Below are 23712 nucleotides of genomic sequence, written 5' to 3' on the forward strand. Positions count from 1 at the left end.
GGACAGCAGTCCTCTGAAGTCAAGAGGCCTGCTCCCCTTATCCAGTGAAGAAACTGGTTACAGCACCCTGCCCCGAGGCAGATGGAGAGCACAGCGTTCACTTACCTAAGACATCTTACCCTTCAAGTCAGACATACAGTGCACAGAGGTCCAGCCCAAAGAGCCAGCCGTGTGTTACACATCACCTTTGAAGATACGGTATACGCCCAGTCAAGACCGGCGCCTCTACGGGAATCAGGTGAGCGTTACAGAACGCAAAGCCTACCACAAAACTCCCGTCCAGGCGCTATGGAAACCTCGGATACCGACCAGCTAGCCCAGTTACTTGGGGAACTAAGGGCAGAAGTGCATGCAGCCCGTCAGGAAACGAACGCTCTAAGAAGGGAACTGATTATTTCCAAGGAGCGAACAGATGATCTCGCTAGACAATTGCTACAGTCACAAGCCGGACAGACCCCGTTACCCGCATCTGGGGGAAATCTTCCTTCTACATCCTCTATGAATCCAGTGCAGATCAACCTACCTGGGAATGTACCTCTGGCTCCGCCCGAACGATTTTCTGGTGACCCAAAGAGGTTTGCAGTATTTATCAATCAGTGCCGGTTGCATTTCTTATGCCGGCCAGCAGCCTTTCCAACTGATCAAGCTAAAGTAGCTTTCGTGCTTTCGTACCTTAGTGGCAATGCGGCAGACTGGTCGATCCCTCTAGTAAATCAAGATGATCCGGTCCTCCATGATTTTCAAGCTTTTCAGCTCAGTATGGAAAAACTGTTCGCAAGACATTCACAGGGGCAGGCCTTGGACAATGAGCTTCTTTCGTTGCGACAAGGTAATCAAGACCTTTTGGCTTATATTGCGTCTTTCAACAGACTGATAGTGGAAACTCAATGGCCTGAGGACAAAAGGATTACGCTGTTTTATAGAGGTCTACGTGGAGAGCTCAAGGATGTGTTAGCCCAAGTAGTGAATCCCCCACAAGATTGTTCGGACTATATAGACTTAGTCGTTCAAATAGATCACAGACTGCAGAACAGGAAGGCCGATCGTTCCAAGTTTGATGCTCGAGTATTTTCCAAGCCGCCAACTCCTTCCAAAGGAGTAGACTCCGGGGAACCCATGCAAATAGGGGGTCTGAAAGGTCCTCTAACACAAAAGGAGCGGGAAAGGAGAAAACAGTTGCAATTATGCCTCTATTGCGGAAACTCAGGGCACTTTCTTCGAGACTGTCCCGTGAAACCTGCCAAGAAGGCAGTAGGAGCTGCAGTTACCAAAGTTACAAACTCTGAGCAGGGAAACGACCTCGCCCGACAAGAATAGAGGTCCTCTTGCCGAGCGTGAAAACCAGTTCCGTGACCTCGCATTTCGTGATACCTATGGTCCTCATTAGCCCTGATAATCCGGATCGATTACATGCAATTGAAGCTTACGTCGACAGCGGTGCCATCGGCAATTATGTGGATCATGAAATGGTTTTGAGGATGAATCTAACTCTTTGTCCCAAGGCTGTAAAGGACGTCATTACTACGGTGGATGGTACGGAGATAGCCTCCGGGCCAGTAACGCATACCACTCAAGAGGTGACGCTAGTAAGTCAAGATGGACACCATGAGAAGATCGTGTTCGATGTGATCAAGGCCCCTCAGTTTCAGATTATTCTAGGAATACCTTGGTTAGAGAAACACAATCCTCTGATCGATTGGCGAGCAAGAACGGTCCAGTTTCCAGAATGTGTCTCTACTTGTCACCTTCCACCTGGTGTTGCACTGGCAGCAATTTCTTCAGAGACTCCCCAGTTACCTCCCGAATACCTAGAATACCAAGATGTTTTCCGGAAGGATCAGGCTAACTCTCTACCTCCTCATAGGTCTTATGACTGCCAGATAGACCTGATACCTGGATCTACTCCTCCTTGTAGTAGAATTTATGCCCTCACCGAGCCTGAGAACCTTCACCTTCGACAATACCTGGATCAATACCTGGCAAATGGGTTTATTCGTCCTTCCAAGTCCCCTGCTTCTTCAGCTTTGTTCTTCGTTCCAAAAAAGGAAGGAGACCTTAGAACTTGTATAGATTATCGCTCCCTGAACCAGATCACCGTTAAGAATAGATATCCGTTACCTTTGATCCCTGAACTCCTGGACCAAGTCAGAAAAGCATGCATATATACAAAGCTGGATCTTAGAGGAGCTTACCACTTGGTACGAGTAAAAGAGGGCGATGAATGGAAGACGGCCTTCCGCACCAAGTATGGGCTATTTGAATATCAGGTCATGCCCTTCGGACTTTGCAATGCCCCGGCCGCCTTTCAATATTTTATGAACGATGTCCTCAGAGAGCTCATAGATGTGTGTGTTGTTGTTTACATTGACGACATCCTCGTTTATTCTTCATCGGAATCTGAACATCGGAAACACGTGAAAATGGTCCTCGAAAGATTGCGTCAACACAAACTTTTCGCTAAGTTGGAAAAATGTGTTTTCAACGTGACTGAAGTTGAATTCTTGGGATTCATATTATCACCTGGCGGAATGCGTATGGATTCAAAGAAGGTCGATGCAGTTCTCAAATGGCCATCACCATCCTCCGTAAAAGGTGTGCAAAGCATGTTAGGCTTCGCTAACTTTTACCGCAGGTTTATCCCCGAATTCTCTCGAATAGTCCAGCCCATCACTGCCTTGTTAAAGAAAAACAAACGTTTTGAATGGTCTACCGAGGCGGAAAAAGCTTTCCAGGATTTGAAGACTAAATTTATCTCTGCACCAATCTTAAAACACCCTCGCCCCGAACTCCCCTACATTGTGGAAACTGATGCTTCAAGCCTTGCCATGGGGGCAGTTCTATCACAAAAGGACCCGCTAACCAATCAGTTGCATCCCGTGGCATTTTGGTCCCGCAAATTCTCGCCTCCTGAAATCAATTACACGATTACTGACAAGGAACTTCTGGCTATCAAGTCTGCCTTTAAGGCTTGGCGGCATTATCTGCTGGGGGCCCGACACACCGTTACTGTGATTACGGATCACCGAAACCTGCAATATTTGAAAACCGCAAAAGCCCAATCCTCTAGACAACTCCGTTTGGCATTATTCTTTGCCGAGTTTGACTTCATAATTACCTATCGACCTGGTACAAAGAACGGTAAAGCTGATGCCCTTTCTCGGATGGGAGTGGAAGAACACTTGATCAACCCTAAACCTGTACCAATCATTCCCGAACAAAGAATTCTGGGTGTAATCGCCACAGAATCCATAGAGGAAGTTAAGGATAAAGCCAGGCAACTTGTAACTCCAGCAGACATACAGAATTGGCATCTGCAGGGAAAGGACTTTGCAGTAAAGGACAACTTATTGTATTTCCAAGAACGATTATACCTACCCAGCACAGATTTACAGAAAAAAGTAATCTTTTGTTATCACGATTCTTTAATGGAAGGACATCCCGGTATGGCCAAGACCTCAGAAAAGATCAAGCGCTACTTCTGGTGGCCGTCTTGGAAAAAAGATATCAGAGACTTTATAATGTCCTGTGGAGTATGCGCCCAAAACAAGAGTCGAAAGGAAAGACCAGCAGGCCTCTTACGCCCTATTGACATCCCACCTCGCCCTTGGCATACGCTTTCTATGGACTTCATCACCGATCTACCTCCATGCTCCGGATACAATACGATTCTAGTAATCGTGGACTTATTCTCCAAGATGGCACATTTCATTCCGCTCAAAGGCTTGCCAACAGCAGCAACTCTGGCCCGAGAATTTCTCGAAAACATCGTCCGACTGCACGGTTTTCCTTCGGTTCTAATTTCGGATCGAGGTAGTCAATTTATTTCTCATTTTTGGCAAAGTTGTTGTCGATCGGCTCAAATTGATGTGAGACTATCGACCAGTCACCACCCTCAGACCGACGGACAAACCGAGAGGACCAATCAAACTCTGGAACAGTATTTACGCTGCATGCTGCAACAAACTGAAAAAACTTGGAAAGACATCCTTTGGATAGCCGAATATGCCTACAATAACTCTGTCCATTCGGGAACTGGGAAAACCCTGTTTTTTCTTTTGTACGGCAGTCACCCTCGAACCTCGGAGTTGGATCCCCTCCAAGATCTTGAAACACCAGCAGTAGACTACCTGCATTCTACAATCACCCAAGCCTTTAAGGAAGCTGTTTCTCACCTTCAAAGGGCTAAAGAACAATACAAGAAAGGAGCAGATCAACATCGGAAGGAAGCCCCTCAATATCAAGTAGGAGATCAAGTCTGGTTATCCACCAAATATCTACCTCTAAAAGAGCCACGCACATTCAACCCAAGATACCTTGGTCCCTATTCCATCACTACCATAGTAAACCCAGTAGCGGTCAAGTTGGACTTGCCCCCGCACATGAAGATACATCCGGTCTTCCACGTCTCTCTATTAAAACCCGTGCAACCTCAAACCCGACTAACTAAATCTCCAAAACCTATCCTAGTTGATGGAGAACTCGAGTTTGAAGTCAAAAGCATTCTGGACTCCAAGATCTCCAAATCTACACTATTTTACCTAATTGACTGGAAAGGCTACGGCCCCAAGAGAAATCCTGGGAACCTGCTGAATATGTCCACGCTCCTCGCCTAATCAAAAGATTTCACCGAACATTTCCTGACAAGCCAAAACCCCCGGAGAAGCCCGGTTTGGGAGGGGCCTTGAGGGGGGGTACTGTCATGATCTCTGCTTCCAAAAGGTCAGGGTTTTCCCAACTCCCTTGGAAGCAGATCCATAACCCAGGTTCCGAGTGCCAACCAGTCCCAATTGGGACCTTTTGGACCCAGTCCTGGCGCCAGTGGCACCAGGCTCATAAATATGCCCAGTCCCAGCGCTGGAAGCGCCGGGCTCATAATGCTTGGGTGGACTTACCTGCAGCAGACCATGCTGCTTACTTGCCTGCCAGTTGAGCCTCTGATCCTCTTCTGTTTGGAACTACTTTTCCTGTTGGGTGGGGCAGGAGCCACTCCCTAGATTCAGAACACTGGAACTCTTCTGGAAAGCAGGAACTCTTTTCTTAGGCGTGGCTGTGGAAGGAGACACCTAAGCACTACAGGAGGCTATTTAAACCACACCCGATGGATGAATCTTGCTTTGCGTTATTCTGCATCCTCTGCAGCAGAACGCTCATCGTGTCTTCTGCATCTGATCCTGGGCCTAAGGAAAAAGGCTTACCATCCTGAATCCAGTCTTTAGCAACACCTATAAAGACAAGAAAGAACAGGTTAGCATTACGGTCTTCAGTGACAGCTCTTCACTTACCTGGTCCATCGGCTGTCACCAACGCCTCGCGCTGCATTCCGGCATCTGAAAGACAAAGGCTTACCTACTCTTCGTGCGCTCCGGAGGTCTTCACACTGCATTCCGGCATCTGAAAGACAAAAGCTTACCAACTCTTCGCACGCTCCGGAGGCCTTCGGCGCTGCATCCCGCATCTGAAAGACAAAACAAGGTGCGTTTAAAGACTTTGGGGAACTTTAATACTCACGTGCCATTACTCCTTTCCACATCTAACCCAGTGGGTATTCCAGCACCCTGCAGCCGCTCCGAACTCGTACCTGCAAAATAAAAAGACAGTTAGAGCGCATAGTGAAGCAGGCAACAAGCGCTTACTTACGTGCTTCCAGGCGCTTCTATTCATCACACGGGCTCCATCTTCAACTCACTTCAGCCCGTCATCCGCCATCGCCGGAACCCTGCAAAACAAGAGACATCATTACTAAAGACTTTAAAGACATTAGAATTACTCGAAACTTACCGTTCGTGCAGTAAACGACGGACAGCAGTCCTCTGAAGTCAAGAGGCCTGCTCCCCTTATCCAGAAGAAACTGGTTACAGCCCCCTGCCCCGAGGCAGATGGAGAGCACAGCGTTCACTTAACTAAGACATCTTACCCTTCAAGTCAGACATACAGTGCACAGAGGTCCAGCCCAAAGAGCCAGCCGTGTGTTACACATCACCTTTGAAGATACGGTATACGCCCAGTCAAGACCGGCGCCTCTACGGGAATCAGGTGAGCGTTACAATACCCTCCAACAGCAGGAGCTACACAGACCCCTGCAGCAGAGCAGGGGCATTGTGCATCTGTGGGAGCCCGGACGCAGCCATGAAAACAGCACCGCCTATTACCTGCAGCTGATATGCTGAGACCGCTTCGAGGATGGCAAACAGAGCGAATCCAGCGAGAAAGAGTAGAAACATCAGGTGTAGGAGCAGACTTAATGAACTGCTGCTGGTACTGTCTTCCTTGCCAGTGCGCCCCTCTCTGCTTCCTCGCATGTGTCAGTGCCAGGGGTCTTCCTCCACCAGCCAGAGCTTTTCTTCAGCTGCTGACAGGAACCTGCAGCTGAGGGTGCAACAGTGAGCTACATTGTACCTTTGGGGGCCTCACTTCTCTTTCCCATTAAGGGCTTAGTAGTGCAGGCACCCTCACTCTCTTGCTTACTCCTAACCTGTTACAAAAAACTCTGCACCATTTTGTGTGTAATAGAAAATTGTCTGGAGGCTTTTATTATTTACAGCAATAATAATTACAAACTAAACAAGCATTGACACAGCCAACAGTTTTGACCTTTGTGTCCAACCAGATTCGAAGATGCATGGTAAATTTACCATTCAAAGGTGGCCAGCTTGTTTCCAGAGAGCTTCCTTAGAGACAGTCATCTAATATGGCTTCCTCCATGGCAGAGCTCACTCAAAATTTGAGTTCCCAGGTGGGCAGGAATGGGTGGGATTAGCCAAAGGGATTACATTGGCTAGGGCCAGGGAATGGGTGGGTGTACTACTTTGTATCCCTCCTCAAATATCATCCCCATTGGAAAAGCATTACAGACCCACTTTCAAAGCCCATATTCGAAGCTCTTATGTTAATGACAATAGTTTTGGCTTTTAAGCTAGCGCTTTCCGCGCCACCTAATAGTCCAAACTTAAAACTAGAGGTCTTTTTGTTGGGACGTACTTTCACGGGCAGAGGTCCACTAATTACTAAAGGTTTACTGGTAGCATGAACGCCAATAGCATCTAACTGATTCCTGGTACACCAATTGGTGGGGAAAGTTGAAGTGAGAAAAACGAACTCATACTGTGCATAACTCTCTTCCAGCTGTTTTAGAGGTATTGGGGTCCCTATATGTTTTTCATTAAAACACAAAAGAATGGTTTTACCTGTCTTACCAAATTTAGCTCTTGGACATGTGTACTTTTAATGTTTGCTTATTTTCTATTTGTTTGGTTGCCTGTTTTAGAGAAAACTTGAGACGGGGTCAGGCAGTGAGGGGTTGTAGGTGTATTTATTTTTATTTCATTACCTCTATTAAAACGGCTGTGATATTAAAATGCTGTACGTATGATATCGCGCTCTGAAACACTTGTGAATGAGCAAGATATAAATAAAATATGTCATATCATAATAATATCATACATGTTTTTATTGGGTGCTAGTTTTCAATTAAAATGACATGAAAACAAAAGATAAGGGCTCTTAATCGGGCTCAACTGGAAATAGATATTTTCAAAATAACGTTTCAAATTGATGTGCTAGGCATTTACCCCCATCATTCATTGAATTTATCACTATGACCTAGTTCCAAGTGCATAGAAGGGTATTGTCATTGCAACCATGTCCATAACAAAAATTGGCAAAGCCAATAGTTTTGGCATTTGAAGTTGTTGATTGCATTTTATATGAATAAGTAAATACTTGGGGCCTGATTCACAGAAGCGTTTTATAATGGCAAAATCAAGTTGAAAAACGGTCTGTGAATCAGGATCTTGGGCTCTATTTACCCCCAAATATGTTTGCAAGTTACTGTTTGCAGGCACATAACACTCATTATATATTTTGTGGAAAGGATTCTCTTCGCTGCTGTGTATCAAAGTCATTTAACAATTTCTATTACTAATGTTTTGTGTCCGCAAACACGAACTTGCAGACATGTGTGGAACTTTTAAATTGAGTATGGAGATTTCAGGTAGTATCTGGAGTTCTGGAGCAGGGGTGAGCTAAGATGGGAGTGAGCAGGTTAATATTGGATTGGAGGCCGGGGTGGGCATATTAGGCATGCATGAGCTAGGGTTGGTGGGGGTAAGCAGGGTTAAAGTAAGGAGGGTTGGTGGTAGGGTGTGGGCAGAGAGGAATGATTCAGAGTGTGTGAGTGGGGGAGTATGGGACAGAGAGCTAGGATGAAGGCAGAGAGCGGGTGGGTGGGGGTGGGGTGGTGTAGCAGAAAGTGGGTGAGGGCAGAGAGGGAGTGAGGGCAGAAAGGGGGCAGGGGATGGGTGATGGGCAGAGAGGGGGTAGGCGATGGGTCACAAAAGAGTGTCAGAAGTTGGGGAGCGTAAATGAGGGTCATTGGGTTGGGGTAAACATAAAAGGGTCATAGGGTTGGGGGAAGCACACAAGAGGGTCATGAGGTTGGGGAGAAACATAAATGAGAGTCTGGGTTCTGGGGAGCACAAAAGAGGATTGGGGTTCTTGAGGGAGGTCTGGGGTGCTAGGCGAGCATGAAAGAGGGTCGGGTGCTAGGGAGCATGAAAGAGGGTTTGGATACTGGGGGAGTGCAATCGAGGATCGTAGTGATGGGGGAGCAAAAGAGAGGGTTGTGGGGTTGAGGGTAAGCACAAAAGAGGGGCAGGGTGGGGGAGCACAAACAAGCATTGTGTTTACGTACAAAAGAGGGTTACGGTGGAGGGGGAGCACAAAAAAGGATGCACAAGAGTGTTGTGGGTTTGGGGCGAAGCACAAGAGATTGTCGGATGCTGGGGATCACTAAAGAGGGGGCGGGTTAAGGGTAAGCACAAAGCAGGGTCTTGGTCGGGATGGGTGTAAGCACAAAAGAGAGTTAGGAGGACAGGGAAAGAGAGGATTAGTGAGAGAGAAAGAAAGCCAGCGAGTGGAAAAGAGAGATAGGCTTGGGGGTGAAGTGGAGAAAAAGAGCACGAGAGATGGTAAGAGGGAGAGTAGGAGTGAGCAAGAGGGTCTCTGGGGTTGCTTGGGGTAGGCACAAAAGGGCCAGTGTGCTAGAGTAGCACGAAATAGGGTAGAGGGCTGAGGGTTCGCACAAAACATGATTGGGGTGGTGGGGGACCACAAACCAGGATCAGGTACTGGGAGAGCAGAAAGAGGGTTTTGGGTAAGCACAAACGAAGCAGGGGTCTGGTTTGGCTCTTAGGGCCAAATGCGTGAATGCGTGTCAAGCCAGGGAAATGGCTGTGCAAAACACTGGAGGGGGCTGTGTCAGGGGCTGGGGACATAGAAAAAAGGAGGAAAAGGGGCCTGGGGATGAGAAAAGGGGTGAATAAGGGCTCTATGTGGGCTCTGGGGCTGAGGAAAGCGCTGAGAAAGGGGACTGGGGCCCAAGGAAAGGTCTGGAAAAGTGCTCTGGGACCAAGGAAAGGGTTGAAAAAGGGCTCAGGGGCAGATGAAAGGGTTGAAAAATGGCGTTGAGGTCGAGGGAAGGGCTCTAGGGCTAAGGGAAGGGGTGCGAAAGGGCTCAGGAGCCGTGGAAAGGGTTGACAAATGGGTTCTGGGGGCAAGGAAAGGGCTCTGGGGACTCAAGAAAGGGCTCTGGAGCTGAGGGAAGGGTGGAAAAGTACTATGGGGGCCAAGGGTACGGCTCTGGGGGTACAGGGAAGCGCTTCAGGGGCTGAGGGAACGGGTGAAAAGGGGCTCACTGGGGGCAAGGGAAAGGCTGAAGAAGGGTACTGGGGGCCAAGAAAAGGGGTGAAAAGGGCTCTGGGGCTGGGGAAGGACTCTGGGGCTGAAGAAAGGGATCTGGGGAGGCTGAGGGAAGGCCTCTGGGGCTGAGGGAAAGGCTCTAGGGCAGAGAAAAGGGTTGAAAAACGGAGCTAGGAAAAGGGGTGGGGCAGAGAAAACGGGTGAACAAGGGGATGAGAAAGGTGCTGGGGGGCGAGAAAAGGGTTGAAAAGGAGGCTGGGGGTTGAGAATGACAATGCACTCACCTGCTCTACTCATCGTTACTCACGCCGTTCCCCCTCCTTCTCATGCTGAAGATGACACCAACACTGAGACCAGGCGGTCATCTTAGGGTCAGGCAAAACATCTCCCTGATTAAAGTACATTACAGGCACACAATGTTGTCTGGCCAAATTAGAACCGGGAAATGCTTCCATAGAGAATAAGGGCGAAGTGCCAAGACCAGGTGGCCATCTCATGGTCAGGCAAAACACCTCCCTGATTTAAGTGCATTACAGGCACACAATATTGCCCGGCCATATTATAACCAGGAAATACTTATTGACAAAGGAAGGATCACTCTACTGCTGAAGGGGATGAAAGCATGTGCTTTCCAAAGGGACTTGTGATTGGCACAATCATTAAAATACATCCCCTCATTTGTTTAAATGGCTACAGGAGACAGAAATGAACAGTTTGTGATGCAGCAATTTCAGATATCCTGATTTGCACCATCCCTTCCTCTCTCTTTTATGTTGGCAATGCTTTGCCACATAGGTGGCGATAACTCCACCAAATGTGACAAAACCAAAAATGATCAGTTTCTGACCCAACTTCTTAACAGCTCATTTCACAGGTACACAGAATATAGGTAAACTAGTTACCTGGAAGAATGGCCTTCCAAGACTGGATTATTTGATGACTCTCATCTGTGGGATTTCTTATGGGCGGGTGGACCAACAATGTATGTTCTATTTTTCCAGGTTTAGTAAATAAATGTTAAAATGCTAGAGGTCATAAATGGTGTGTCAGCCACATCCAGCCTTCCAGATCAGTTGCATACGGTGTCCAGTCAATTCGTCGAAAAAAAACTGGTCGACTGCAATTTGGTCGATGCAATTTGGTCGAAAACCAAATGGTCGAATTTTTTATTTATTTATATATTTATTTTTCGGGTTTTCGTTTAGTTAAAAAAGGGGTTTTTAGAGAAAAAAAGGGGGTTGGGGGGGACCCCCCCAAAAAAATAAAAAAAAGGGTTAAAATAAAAAAAATAAAAATTTCGACCATTTGGTTTTCGACCAAATTGGTTCGACCATTTGTCTGGTCGACCAATTTTTTTCGACCAAATGTCTGGCAACCGTTGCATACCTGTCTGAGTCCCTAAATGTTTTAAAATATTCCTTCTGCAAACAAACAGGAAGTAACAATGGTTTTGTTGGAGTGGACACTATCCAGTGCACCTCCCCTCGAGCTTCAGTAAGAGAGTTTATGTCCATTTATAGTTTCTGAAGATTTCTCTAAGTGGGGGGTATGGTCTGGCTGCAGAGCCCAACAATGACTGCAATCCACTAGTCAGTCAGTGTATAAAGTAAGAAAGTTGTCGGTCTGTTGGGGTCCTTGTGCCTGACCCTTTTATTAAAGCACACATTATTATACATGACGTTTATAAGTAATCCTTGTATTGGTTTTGAACCAAAACATTTTAATTATTTAGAATGTGCCAACATTCTCCATTTGGAGGCACATGCAATTGTTTCGCCCTTACCCGGGCTTTCTCAAGGCACAGTTACTGTTAGAGTCTGTGTGATACAGTATAATGTGTGTTTGAGACAATTGGAACACTTCTGCACACTTTTTACACATGGTACATATATTAAGTAAACCAATATTCCAGTTTCGCAAAATCCAAGTAAGTATACACTTTTCATATATATACATACCTTCTAGTCTATACAAGCAGCTCTAAGAAGAAACCTTAGAACATTTTCTAAATGCAAAATTATTGGAAGACAAGCACCGACTTTATTTCATAGAGCCCTAAATGCACAACCATTGATTATCAACTGCTTAGACAAGAATGTATGTATATATATGAAAAGTGTATACTTACTTGGTTTTAGCAAAACTGGAATATTGGTTTACTAAATATATGTACCATGTGTAAAACCTTGTGCAGAAGTGTACCAATTGTCTCAAACACACATTATACTGTTTCACACAAACTCTAACTGTAGCTGTGCCTTGAGAAAGCCCGGGTAAGGGCGAAACAATTGCACGTACATGCAAATGGATTATGTTGGCACTATCTAAATAAATAAAATGTTTTTGATTCAAAACCAATAAAATAACTATATATCAACTTCATGTGTGCTTTAATAAAATGGTCAGGCGCAAGGAACCCAACATACACACAACTTTCAAACAGGAAATAACTGCCTTATTTCTTCTTGCACTATAGGGTTGGTGTTTTTGCACCAGAGCATCACCAGTGGGAGCCACACTGGGGAGTACTGATATTGTGTTCTCTGACCTGAAAAGGACTTATCAAATAGAAACAATCTTTTCATTGATGGAAATTACTTTGCAAAAAGAAAGTATGCATTGCAACATTAAAATGTATTGTGTCCACCAGGGTATTTTAGGTTGACTGCTACTTCTTCTTGACAATAAGGACTCTCTCTCTCTCTCTCGAGGACAATTGCTAGGTTTGTCCTTGCTCATGATAAATGTTCAGGCCAAGAAGCAATCTTGCATATATAAGGTGCCAGAAAAGCTCCTGGCAGAATCTGTAGCCAACCAAGATCTCTTTTGACTGCTGTGATGAATCCAATGGAGCCATCGCGGTATCCCCAGCGGTGACCTCTTCCCATGTGGCCAGGGGACAGCAGCTGCTACCTGATCCTGACCGTGGGGTGGTTATATGAGGGAGGATCACATGGGAGTAGACAACTATCAGGGAGATGTCATGTCCATGGAGATGTCCATGGAGTAGTTATAGTGTTCCACCTCTTCCCTTTGAGGAAGACCCTCTGATACCCAAGCTCTTAATGGCCTATTCTCATTCTAGTCAGGCCCCCACCGTTCACCCAAACACCCACAACTCACACATAACACCTTTTGTTCTTGATGTGCCTTTTTGTGAAAACCGTGACAGAAACCATCCAGAAGTTAAAAGCCCAAAGAAAGTTATGGACTTCAACTCCCACAATCGCTCAGGTACTGAGATGAGGAGGAAACAAGGAAGTTTGTGCCGAGTGACATGATTTTGAAGTGTAACATGGAGACTAATTGGTTTTCCAAACCTACAATCAGCGGGACATTTAAAAATGGCAACTGCATTAGAGCAGGGAGAGGTGCAGCGAGCAGTGCAGAAGGGAACACTGCCATCAATGCTGTGGCTCCTAGGCATGAGGCACACCGAGAGAGCTGGTGAAGCAGAGAAGGCCGCCGGGTCAGGGAGAGTGACGCTGCGTGTGAGCAAGAAGGGTTGTGGAGATGCCGGGGGCAGTGCATGAGCTCCTGGAGGTTCGGCCGGTCAACAAGGCAGCAGACTTCATCCCAGGCCGAGGGGCAGAGCTAGCAGGTAACCACAGAGCTGTGCCGATGCTGGGGGAGCATCCGCACACTCCAACCTGGAAGGCAGAAGAAGAAGCCATAATGCAGCGGCACGAGCAATGTCAGAGACACTGGAAAAGACCGGTGAGTCTGCCCAAAGCAGCTGGGAACCAATTGAATGGTACACGATTGCTAATGCATAAAATATACAATGGTAAAGCTTTACCATTGTATATTTTATGCATTAGCAATCCCAGGCAAAGTGCAAAGGCAAGTCTGAATAAAAAGAATGTTTGAATGCAGACAAGACAAAGTGTAAAGGCAGACCCAAATATAAATACAGATGCATGAGATGCCAATTTGGGGAAGAATCTTGAGCAAGTGCATTTGAGTAAAATTTTACCACAAATAGATATACCAAGCACCACTTGGTATATGCTGTTGTGGTACATCAAGGAGCCGTGAAACATATAAGAAGTCACAGCAAGTGAGTATAACAGGCAGTTGAATTGGTACAAAGATTCCTGCCAGGAGAGTACAGCAGGTGATCGGAGAATCATAAAAAGAAGTCCTGGTAGGCGAGTATGTCAGGCAGCTGAAAATTGTATAAAAATTCCTGGCTGGGGAATATACCAGGTAATCTGCCAAGATACAAGAACTTTCACAGAAAGACTATTACAGAACGTTTTTACTTGAACAGAACTTTTTAGTTGAACAAGAACTAAGCTAAGGAGATAGTTTGCCATCCGGTTTAAACATCTAGGGGAAGGGAACCACCTTTTGGATCCAAGGGTCTTTACCTTAGAGACATTTTTGTTGGAGCCATTCTTACACCTTTGGTTTCAAACACTTTTTCTAACATCTACTTTAAGACATTTGCTTGTACCTTTTGTTGATTCTTTATAAGTGTAAGGGTCAGGATAGGTTGTTTTGGACACAAGGACGGCTTTTCAGTTATTGACATCCTGACACAGACAGATCCTTAGTTTAGTTTCAGGGTAGGGACATTCCTCTTTAGAAATACGGCCACAGAGGCCTTTTGACAACCCATTTTTTTAAAAATAAAAATGTATTTACGTAAGAATTCAACAACCTTGTGTCCATCTCTCATTTCTGACCCCCACACTGCCTTTCCCTCTGGTATATTCTAAAAGGAGGAAGACAATACTCATTTTTTAGGGAAACCCATCTGATACTATGCATTCAAACTTAGTCAACAATCGGAGAAGTCCTCTAATGAGAATGATCAAAAACTAAATGATCTTGCTTGATGGGCCGCTACGCGGACCTGTCAGGGGAGCCATATGCAACCAAAATATCTCACACCGCATCAATTTGGCACAAGGTTTCCAACTGAGAGGGTTAGGAAGCAGTGGTAGATGATTAAGGGCTTGTAGGATCAGTGGTAAAAGGGTTAAGAAATGGTTCAGGATAGGTATTGGGACAATCAAAAGTATTCTCAAGTAAACATATTTAATGTTCAAGATTCAACAATACCCGTTCCCTTCACTTCAAACGTGCCCTCTCCTCATGCAACTGCCATTTTCAACAACACCCGCACTGTTGTGTTTTTTGATGTAAAAGATGCCCAAAAATAGCATACATTCATCTGTGCAGTCATTAGATTTGGATTGTTTAAACTCATTGGAATGTATCCATGACTCATCTTTGATTCAGTTATCAGATACTTATGTAGATAAAATTAAAATGTGATTTCATTAGTTCCTTAAGTTCCACAACTATTCTTGAGTCCTGGGAAATCAAGCTTAAGATTTGATCACAAAGATTGCTACATACAAAAACAGGTCAAACATATTCCACAAATGTGGCTCGTTGGTGAGAGCATTTATGTGCGGGTATTCAAAATATTCATGAGCCTGGTAAATTTCCAGAGAATTCTGCACTGCTGAGGTCCCTGTGGCAACTCCTGTAAGACAGAGAGAGTTACAAAGACCACTGTTTAAACCAGGACAGAAGTGGGAGTTCAATGCACTGTAAATCCTTAATTGCAGGCAAGTGAGGTGGCCAGCTGCCAATGGCGTATGGGGAATTCTTTCTTTGGAGTGGCATATACACTTCCCATGAAACCGCACTACCGACTGAGCATAGCGAACAAGTCCAAACTGACCACGTGAGTTTGGGGTGGGGGACAGTTTCACCCAGAGAATGCTTGTAAACTAGTGAGTTATAATAGCGTATTTTGCAGCAAACCTTTTGTGAACAATTGGGTTAAAACCCACAGAGCTTTCAGTTGGTTGTCTAGGTTAATACATGAAAGAAAATCTAGTGGAGCAGGTCACCAACAGTGATAAGTAATGCCATCCCACTTTAGGAAAACATGCCGATCCTGGCTGCATAATGTAGGCCAATATTCCCATAAAAGAACACTCATCATGATGGCTTTGCCTATAAATACCAGTAAAAATGCCAGGCTAATGCAGGAAAACATATCCAGACTAGCTACACCAATGAAGGTCTGTATTCCCACATAAAAACACTCACCATATCGGCTTTGCCTATAATGCCAGTAAAGATGCCATGCCACTGTAAGAAAACATATCCAGACTGGCTGCACCAATGGATGCCTGTATCCCCACATAACAATACTCACCATAGTAGTTTTGCCTATAAATCCAGTAAAAATGCCATACCACTGTAGGAAAGCATGTCCATACTGGCTACAATGATGTAGTGAAGTAGTGCCTCATGAGAAGTCTCATTATGTCGGCTTTGACCATAATGACGTTAAATACAAAGCTGGTGCCTCACGAATATTACTAAATTATTTCAAGAGATGCTCCAGGAACAAGCAATTGAAACCCACAGTCAAGAATTTATAAATTATTCATTGTAATTTGTTCATTAAAAGTTGTATTATTTTCTTATAGAAGACAAGCATGCTGCAGCCAAAAGACAACACATATTCAATACTACAAACATCACTTTTAGTTGATGCATTCGTCCACTGACCCACAGACCAGCCTTTATCTGTGTGCTCTTATTTTCTCTCTCTTCTTTAGTATATTCATCCTCTTTCTTCCATGTCCAAGTTATTTCTCCCTTGGGAAGACATACCAATAAACCTGCTACTTTTTAGACTTGGGTAAAAGAGTTCCTTATGACTGCTGGCTTGTTATGGTCCAAATCTATGAGGAAATGGAGCTTGAGTAGGATAAATGAGAATGTTAATGGTGATCGAGAATGTCAGAAGCAATAGTCTTTGCAAGAAGGGTCTGGGAAGATCTCCATAGTCTAGAACAAGAGGCAGATGTTGGTATATTTCAGAATTTCAGCAATTTGGAAAGAAAGGCAGTGAAAAGCCTTGCTCAGAATTCCAACATTGTCATACGAAAAGCAGATAAAGGTGGAGCTGTGGAAATACAGAATAGAGTCGCATATATTGATGAGTGTACCAGACAGCTCTCAGACAGCTCTTTCTATCAGTTGATCACAGAAGACCCGACTAATCGGCTACAGAATATAATTAATGACAAAGTGAGCAAAGCATTAGAGAGGGAATGGAGTTGTCAACAAGAATATGAATTTTTGAAAGTGGAAAAAATAGTGATACTGAAATATTACACTCTTCTAAAGATCCTCTAATCTCTAAGAAATCCCCCGGGCCGCCCGGTAATGTCGGGAACGGCTCTTTACTAGAACCTTTGTCCAAATATGCAGACAAGTTTCTGAAACCTTACATATCAACAATGTTTTCCTATATCCAAGATACATTAGAAGTCATTACTTTGAAGGGTTAAGGTTTGATAAAGATAAACAGCTGTTGGTGAGTTTAGATACTGCATTCCCCAAAAAGACACGTTGGCTGTGTTGGAAGAGACACTATTGACAAAGGACTACGGGAACAACTCCAAACAGTTTTATCTTGTGGTGCGCCGAGATGGGTTTAATTGAGAATTACTTCATGTTCAATCAAGACTTGTACCATCAGATCCATGGAACAGCAATGGCTCTTCGGTGGCTCCGACAGCAGCAAATCTTTATGTGGAATATTTCGAAACCCAAGTCATTTATCAAGAAACTAATCCCTTCTTCGATCATATCTCTCTCTGGAGAAGGTTTGTAGACGACATTCTGATCATTTGGGATTGGTACAGAGTTATATTTGTCTCTATTTATGGAATGGATTAACAAATAGAGCCCACACTTGAAATTCTCCTCAATGTGTGACAACACTGAGGTGAATTATTTAGACATTACCATCAGTACAGATGCTCAAAAGAAAATACTTCAAGTTCAACCCTTTCACAAACCAACCGATCGGAACGTACTGTTGCGTTTCGATAGCTTCCATCCCCGACATACAACGGAGAATCTACCATTTGGCCAATTTTTGCATTTAAAGCGGAATAGTAAACATACCAGTACATTTCAAATTGAAGCAGAAGAGCTATGCTCCAAATTGGAAGCTAGGAAATACCCACACAAGATTGTCGAAAGGGCTTTGAAAAGGTCGAAACACAATAATCAAGAAGCCCTTTTGGAATACAGAACTAGAGATCTTAATAATTCCAAGATGGTGTTTGTGAGTACCTTTACCCCAAAATCCAACAAGGTAATTGGAATTATCAAGAAAAATTGGCATATCCTGCAAAGAGGAGAATATCCATTGGAGAAACCACTTTGTGCTTTTAAACGGACGTCAAATTTGAAAGAACTATTAACAAAAAATGACCTCTCAGTACGACCACACAAACAACAAAGCATCACCGAAAGCTAGGGACTTCCAACAATAAAAGGACATTCACAGTGCAGTGGATGTGTAAATTGCAAGTTTACCTCAAGATCATCAGAAGTGGACATAGGTCTTGCTAAACCTTGGTCCCAAATACACTTCACAAATTGCAACTCATCGAATGTGGTGTATGCAATTTGGTACCCTTGTTCAAAAATCTACATTGGTATGACTGAACGGAAGGTGAAAATAAGGATTAGTGAACATCAGAGCAATATCAAGAATAAAGTGATTACAGTGCCTTTGGTAGGACATTTCCTATCAATGGAACATGGGCATGACACATTACGATGGACGGTATTGCTCCAAGTGAAAAAATATTCCCTCTTATTCAAGCTTTAACAAAAGGCTTTTTAATTGTGAACAATGGCTAATCTTCCTAACTAATGTATCTGAGATTGGTCTCAATGAACAGGTAGATTGGTTGAAGTGTTGAGGTAGCAGAGGTCATATATAAAAAATACAAAGAAAGCAACCGTCAGGTTACATACCATCTCTGATAATGTATCACAAGTGAAAACTCATCTTATCACTAGCAGTACCAGGCATGGGTTGACAGTGATGATTGTATTAGTGTCCCCTGCAGAGATAAGCTTTTTCTCGCACAGTAGATGTGGTGCGCGACGAGTGTGGTTCCTATTGTCGGCTGACTAGGGATATTGATGTTCTGGATTTCCAACGTAGTGGAGGCTAACAACAGTAAATTAAGATTTGAAATATGGAAGATTATATATTATATATTTATATAATAATCTTCTTTGACATGGGGACCACACTTGAGATGGGTGGTACTTCATTCGGTAAAGAGAGTGGATGTCAGGCCTACGTAGACCAACGCTAGTTCGCGATTGGAAGTTAGGAGGTTGCCCGCCGCAAGGTCCCGTTCTCTCAAGGCTAGGTCATGTGATTTAAGAACGACGCCGCCAAGGAAACGATGGGAATGGAGAGTGACGGAGAACACAAACCACACAACTACGAGGAGAGGAGGACAGAATTACAGGAATATGCGAACCCCGCCAACAGATGAACGGTGAGCAGATGGGTGATTAAATCACGGATAGAGTAAGGGAGCGGCTGACTGAAAGATAATCCGATCATTAGAAAGAGAATACTCGAGCCATGGTGATTATAATTTTAAATAGACCGCGTACATTGTTTTCCAGTGCTGGCATGGATCAACAGTGAGCACGGACAACAGCCTGAGACAGAGAGGACCTTGTCTAAAGCAAAATAAAACAAAAAAACAAACAGAATCAGGTCCATTTGGAAGTCTTAGAAGAAACACTGCGTTTGAGCAAGGTAAACTGTTTAAAATTAATTATGTTACCACGACAACACATATATGTACATCTATATGAGTATAGAACAGAACATTGGCGGTGATTGAGCTGAGTGAGATGTACCTAACATACATTCTGAAATACATATATATATTTTTTTTAAAACAATGAACTGCCTTTTTCTGTAGAAGTAGATGTGGCAGGATGTAGACAGATTACCCACAGTATTGTTTATATCCAGATTTCTATGTTGTTTCCGCAGGGAGAAGTCCAGTAAAAGGACACCTGTATATTCCCATGCGCAGGATCAAAAATCAATCGGTGCATGGTAAGTGTGTAGAAGGCAGAATTAAGTGCCTTTGAAACTTTTTTGTAGCTAACATTAGACACAATGTGGTAATTTCTACGTTTTCCTCTTCTTTTTTCTTTCCTCTCCCTTCTCAACTGTGCTGCCCCCTCCTCGACCTCAAGGTGTAAAGAGAATTGTCTTGAGGGATACATTCCCAATCAGGATCTAAGGAGTCAAATTGTTGTGTTTTTTTGTATGTAGTGGGATTACGTTGGTCCCCTGAAGAAGTTCTCTCAATTAGAGCAAAATAGCCCAAGTAGAACGAAACAAGTTGGGTGTTGAGCACTGTAACCAAATAACAGTGTTGTGTAACCAAAGATACTAATTGGGTGATGCCTTTCATTAAGAAAGGAGTGAGGTATTGTATTCTAGTGACAAGATGTAAGGGTACCTAGATGCAAGAAGATCCTTAAAAGTTCCAACGCAGAATTTGCACTACACTTTTCATTATTACTACTGTTGACTTTGCACTTTGCACTTTAGGGTTGATCTACCCACAGTGGGTCAAAGACCACTGTGATGAGATAAACCGAACCAAGTTATGTATTCACATGTACGGTTTACAAATATGCATTGTTTTATGATTGTTTATATTGTACTCTAAAGGTTTTTAACCACATTGGGTTTTATGAAGATTGTGTTTTTGAGATATTCTTTTTGTGCTAATGATTACTAATGAAAATGATTTCTTTAATATATACATTGCAAAATCATTTGTGCAATAATCAGTACCTATTTGGTACATGGACTAAGTGAGTACATAAGAGCAAGAAGGGAGGCCTAGAGAAGGAAGAGACACACTGGTTCCTTAGTTTAGAATTTATATGTGTATCATGGGCAGAACCTTTGTGTCGTTTAAATAGCCTACTGTCTCTTTTTGTTGTATCTGATCGAGAATGTCAGGCCACATGGTTTGACCCGTTCTCCTTCTCCACAGGTGACTTTATGTTCATAATGGATACGATGATAGATACTGTTGCTTCACTTTTGGTGAAGAGAAATTCTAAAAGTGATCACGCAATGTTGATACTGAATTAAATCTCCAGAATTGCTTTCCCCAGCACTTTTCTACTACTTTCAGGAATTGGGTGGGAGAGCTGGAATCGGAGATTAGTTGGAGGCAACACCGACTGAATTTACCCTATCAGTATGTGTTTGACATAAAGGTAAGGGACAGAAAAAGATCAATCGTTCGATTGGGTTCTTTTTAGTGATGTTTGCACTATTGAATATGTTTTGTCTTTTGGCTGCTATTGCAGCACGTTTAAATTCACATTGCATATAAAGTTTGCACATTTGCACAGTTTAAGCTAATTTGCAGTACATCTTATCTTTATGCTCATTTGCATTAATGTTCAATGAATTGTTTTCTAGAATGGCGTTCATATGGGAAATAATTTTTATAAAAATCAATACTTGATAAGAAAATAATAAAACTTTTTATGAACAAATTAAATTGAATTATATGTAAATTCCTGCCCGTGGGTTTCCCTTGCTTGCTCCCAGAACACCCATTGAAATAATTTAATAATATTCGTGAGGCACCAGCTTCGCATTCAATATCAATATTGTTCCCCAGGTGCCTACGAAGATAAAAGGGGATGCCATCCATTGGTTTGAGGCTTTGACCATAATACGAGTAAACATGACATGCCGCTGTAAGAAAAAATGTCTATAGTAGCTTTGCCAATGTAGGCCAGTATTCACACGTAAGAACACTTATGTTGGCTTTGCCCTTAATTGCAGCAGAAATAGTAATGTTTCAGTTTGGCACTGGGACCCAGTGAACACCCTAGCCCGAGCTCCACACCCCCAATCAGTATCCCTCTTCCCCCAGCCCACATGCACTCATGTTCACATGGCATTCACACACCCGTATCGTATGCAACAACATGCACACTGTACCCTCATTCACATGTGAAAACATTCACACTTGCGTTTACACAGACACAACCCTTTGCATGCAGGTACACATAAAAACTTAAATGCTGACAGTGGTGCACACCTGGTAACAATTGATATAGAAATTCAAATCATCATTATATGTACAGAAGAGCTGGTTTAAGAATTTAAAGGTGCGGGGGAGGAAAAAAGGCCTTGGCACAAAGCCTAAATCAGAAAAGAGAAAATAGAAGAGGACCCAAAAAGTGGGGCCCTCCCGTCCCCTGCACACTGTTTACTGATGCCACATAGGGCCTTCAAATATATGGATATAGATATATAACAGCAGTTTGTTAGTTGAGCATATAACAATTTATTTGGCAAAGACACATAAAAACTTGCCTATGGGACATCTCTGCTCCGCCATAGCTCATGACTCCCGCCATCACTACACACGCTGCTCTTGGTGGCCCCAAGGCTCCACAAAGCCCCCAGACAGGAACTATGAAGCCGGGGGAGGTTTCAACAATACACCTCTCCATTCTTGGCTGTTGAAGTGCGTGGTAGAGCTGAAGCACCATCAACCCACCACCGAAAGGCCCACCAGACATGAGGGGATGGGCAGGAGCATCCCCTAGGAATTTCTGGGCCTGTAGTACCCTAGCCTGGGTGCCCAACTGGGCATGTAAGGCTGGGTAATCAAAATGACACCAACTTTGCCCAGCACATTGGACATGTGATGTATGAGGTACTGTAAGCCAAGGGAAACCGCCCTTCATTAACACCAAAGCCAGTCCAGTACCACATCCTCAGATGATAGTTGCAGCTGAGGGGGTGCTCAGGGTTTTCACAGTGTTGGTTTGGCTCCTTCATAAGGGGTGGCGGTTCGACACCCCATTGTACCCCTTATTGATGAGCCGTCACTGGTGGTTCTCCCTTTAAATGCTAGCCATTTCAAAATGGCCGACTATTAAAACTTTAGGAGACCTGTGAGTTTTGATCCCATATGCAATACTTTATGTTCTGGTCTTACAGTAGTGCGTTGAGCAGTTAAAATGTGTGGGGACAAGGGACATTTACAAGTCAGCGCAGTTGCAAACAGACATGAATATTTATTTTGGCAAAACGTGCTAATCACGGATAATAAATTGGTGGTCTTTAACATTGTACTGAAGGAGAAAATCAGTGAATTAGGGTTCGTGGGAGTGGTGTGCTTGTGGGAGGCTGCCTCATAAGGAATGGGTTGCGTTCTATTGTCTTGCTCTTCCCAATAAACAGATTGAACAAAAAGATGTTAGCAATCTAAATTCTAGGCCTTGGTTTGTAAAGGTTTGACAAAGTTCTTTGTAGTCATCTGCCAAGTAGCTCGACACCATGGTCAGAAAACCAGATGTGTGACCTCAGAGAAATGATGCAATTATCATCATCAATCTGATAGTACTGCAACTCTCGGCCCCCCAGAACCATAGAGTGCCTCCATTATTAATGATGCGCTGGATACTGTAAAGTGAACTTTGGAAGTGCACCTCCACCTCGAGGCCCACCAGAACTGCGAGCAGCAATTGATTTTTAAATTGAAATACATTTTAATTAATTATATACAGTGATGATACATAACTGAGGCGACATTTGGGCTACAAAATGAAATGGTCTGTTGTTCTTTTGTTGTCTGCTTGCTCCCCATCTGCAGTAACTTTGGAGGATAAATCATGATCATCCATGTGAAAGGGAACGAGAATATGATCTTCCCTGAAAGACCATTTGAGCGACATTGGTCTGCCTGTCCGCATAGTTTCTCATCAGACACAGCAACCCACATGCCTTATAACAGCCGCACTGACATATGGCTGGATTGTATGGGTCTCAGTTGTATTTCTATGTTACCCTATATATGATTTAGGTCCTGATGAAGGCTCTGGTCTGTTGTTATTATTTGTTAGCTGCTTGCTGAAACTAGTAGGCCTCTTTTCCATCTGGACATTAGTCTAAATCATAGTCCCTTATGATGTATCTGTTTTGACCTTCATGCCACAGATAAATATGTGCTGGCAACTTGGATCTGTGTTGTCTTCTACTTAAACCTTTCTTTTCCGCCCAGCAACACCTTATTAGTGCATTGAGTGATTGAGTATTGCAATTATTGTGATATGATTGAGATGTGATGATGGACACCTATTATT

The 23712-nt window shown here is 43.7% G+C and overlaps 1 long non-coding RNA gene across 1 annotated transcript in view; it reads left to right on the forward strand.

Annotated features, from left to right (window-relative positions):
• Positions 1–23712, forward strand: part of LOC138473172 (uncharacterized) — a 147030-nt gene that overhangs the window by 32412 nt on the left and 90906 nt on the right. The window contains exons 2-3 of the long non-coding RNA XR_011268730.1: positions 19565–19630; positions 20713–20817. This is a non-coding gene — a long non-coding RNA (uncharacterized lncRNA). The remainder of the gene's footprint in view (positions 1–19564; positions 19631–20712; positions 20818–23712) is intronic.

This window comes from Ambystoma mexicanum, chromosome 8, assembly GCF_040938575.1.
Source record: "Ambystoma mexicanum isolate Mex_15411 chromosome 8, UKY_AmexF1_1, whole genome shotgun sequence".
Taxonomy (NCBI): domain Eukaryota; kingdom Metazoa; phylum Chordata; class Amphibia; order Caudata; family Ambystomatidae; genus Ambystoma; species Ambystoma mexicanum.